Source organism: Amblyomma americanum, chromosome 3 (genome assembly GCF_052857255.1).
Source record: "Amblyomma americanum isolate KBUSLIRL-KWMA chromosome 3, ASM5285725v1, whole genome shotgun sequence".
NCBI classification, from domain to species: Eukaryota; Metazoa; Arthropoda; class Arachnida; order Ixodida; family Ixodidae; genus Amblyomma; species Amblyomma americanum.
Genome location: NC_135499.1, coordinates 92,662,607 through 92,665,923, shown reverse-complemented (window position 1 = coordinate 92,665,923; position 3,317 = coordinate 92,662,607).

Genomic DNA, 3,317 nt, shown 5'->3' with positions numbered 1-3,317 from the left:
GCTTATATATATCACTGATGACCTTGTTGCGGCCATAGGCTCTCGATCCTACATCGCGTGCATATTTTTAGATTTCTCCAATGCATTTGATCGTGTTAACTATCACTTACTTTGTTTGAAGCTTAGCAGGCTTAACATTGATCCAAACTCTTTTAGCATGGATCGAAAATTTCCTTCTCAACAGAACACAGTTTGCTTATGCCAATAACTCTGATTCTTCTCCTTCCTCAGTTTACTCTGGCGTACCCCGGGGTTCTGTGCTGGGACCATTACTTTTTTTTATCTACATTGATGACTCACCTGACCACATTAACTCTTCTATTACAATGTTCGGCCATGACTGCGTAATTTACAAAACGATTTCTTCTATCTCCGATTCCGCCCAACTTCAGTCCGACATTAATAGCATTTCCGACTGGTGTAACACCTGGAACATGCGCCTTAAGCCTAATAAGTGTAAAACAATGCGAATTTTTCGGAACCCGCCTCTTGTTTCCACTGACTTTTTTGACTACCAGATCGATAGCCTTTCCCTAGAACACGTGACGTCTTACAAATACCTAGGTGTTTACATAACTAACAATCTGTCCTGGCAAACACATATTATATTCATTTGCAGCAATGCCAATCTCATAGTTGGATATTTAACGCGAAATTTTACTATGACACCGTCCTCTCTAAAACCTCTACTGTATAAATCACTCGTACTCCCAGAACTGGAGTATGCATGCTTGGTGTGGGATCGTAGTCTCCAATGGCACACTCAAACGTAGTAGTCTGTGCAAAACTGCTGTGCAAGGTTTAAACTTCACAACTGCTCTCTTTTATCTAGTCTATCAAACATGAAAGCTACTTTGAGCCTCCTACTTCTTTCCTAACGAAGAAAAGTGTCGCTCCTATCTCTCTTTCACAAAGTTTACCATCACCATCTCCATCTTAAACAAGCGCTTCTCTCTGAACCTGAGTACATTTCATCCCGTAGAGACCACCCTCATAAAGTAGGCATCTCCTTTTGTCACAAGAACACATATTTCCACTCATTTATTCTAAAGACAAGCAATGAAAGGAACCACCTGCCCACCTCAATTGCCACAATTGCTGACTCTGTTTTGTTTAATTTTTCTCTCGAGGAATATTTTTACTCCCAGTAATCTGCATTTCACCGAGTTATTGTAGTTGTTTCTATTTTTCCCTCTGTATTGCCGCAATTTCTGTGTTATAATTACATACACATAGATATTTTTCATGCATTCCACTCCCTTCTGTAATGCCTCCATGGGTATTGAAGGTACTGAATTAAATAAATAAATAAATAAATAAATAAATAAATAAATAAATAAATATACTGGGCATTGCAAGTTTTCAGCAAATGATTGTACTTTTTTGTTCTTTTTTAAATGGAGCCATTTCCATAGATCAGTCGTGCGGTTTTTTTTACACTTGTTTTTCTAAACCTCAAAGGTACGAAGTTTTCTGTGAAGTTTAAATTATTGGATGTATAAAAAACATAACCTATAGTAAACGAATTGTATACATGTTATCAGCATACACCATGATGTTCCAATAGAATTAATAACTGTCTTTTAGCCCTGCATTCGCAATGTGACGGATTGCTTTTTTTGTAGAACCCGAAATGTATCGATCTCAGTTATTTTTCCTCACCACTGCTCAAGGAGCCCTCACAGCAAGGGGAAAAACAACCAGAGAGAACCTAGATAAATTTCTCTGGCATTCTGTTACGTAATTAAACCTCTGCGCAACACCCAGGAACTTAATTGATGAATATGGATTTTTATGGCACAAGGTATCTATGGCCAAGTGCGCCATGGCGCAAAGTTCTTTGACTTCTTAAGGTGAGATCAATGACCGATTCCCAAGCATTTCACCCTAAATAAGCCGAGCACCAGACTTAACACCAAAGAATGTGCAACTTAAATTCATTCATTTTTTCTGTCTTTTTCATGAAATAGCATCTAAAGATTATCAGATAAGGCCATATACTCTACTTATATCTACTGTGCTCAAATTCTATGCTGCTAGCCTAAACCCATCTAGACCTACCGTTTAGATAATCCCCAAACGTCACTCTAGCTTGAATCGCAACTTTAAGGCGTTAACTACGCTGATTTCTTTGAAGGCTGTTTCGTTTCAAAGACCGCTGCCGTATTTGCAGTAATATAGATAATGAAAACGACTGGGACGTCTTCTTCCCCTATCAATGTATTCTAGAAGCGCTTGACTGAAAATTTCATAGCAGTTTGCCGGGTTTCTGGCCATTTTTATCAAAGTCTCAGAATGTCAGAACACGATCTTAATCACAAACTTCTAGCACTTAGATGGTATCTTCGACGCAGAGGCATTCTTCAGGTTGAATATTCACTGCGGCCCATTCAGTGCGTGGCTCAAGCGGAGGAAGCTGATTCGCCCGCCGAACCTGCTCGATGGTTTGGGCTATCCATAACGAGCTCCGCTGGTGGGGTAGCTGATCGGGTTAAGCGGCTCATCACAAAAGAGGGAAGAGAGAATGCAAATTGATAGCGGTAAAAACTTTACTTAAAATTGTTTCAGCTCCGACACAGCCCGCTCCCTAAGATCTCGATCGACCACTTTTCCGTCGCGGCAGCTGCATGTCCCGGCACTTCTCCCGCTCCACTGATGAGCTCGTGCGGCAGACGCTCCCGTTTGAAGCCGAATCGATAGTGGCCTCGGTTGCTGCCAGCTCGAGCTGGGTGGCACGGAAAATTGTTTCCTGGAAATAAGTGCGGATCTAGTTAGGGTTTCTATGCACGCGCTTATAAGTTCACATGCCATTAAGTGTAGTACATAGTGGAGATTAAAATTTGGTATTCAAGAAGCATCGCGTCAAGGGCTGTTGCATCGAGCCTTCAGAAGCTCTGGGGCTTCAACCGTGTCCAATATTCACCCCAAAGCAGGGAACAATAAAGAGCCCCGTTGTGTATGGAAAATAACTCAATCTTATATACGTCATTACTGCAGGATCAATTTTCTTGCTTCCTTCGGTGCTGGCCAGCATACACAATAAAGTTAGAAGTAGTCATTCTATTTGTTAGTTTTCTAAAGAAACAATCTGATTTATACAGCCAGGCATCTGCAAACCTTATTGCTGACTTCTCGTTCTAGTCGGGTCTATTTTGTGCAGTAAATGGGCACTTCCGGGAGGAAAAATTAGCTTTCATGCGCAAAGAGAACTTGAAACCAATTCCTTGCAATATTTACCGTGATCAATACTTTCACTTTGACTACACTTCGGCCGGCGTCATAGCAAAATTAGTGAGATAAGTTTTATTTTAAAATTT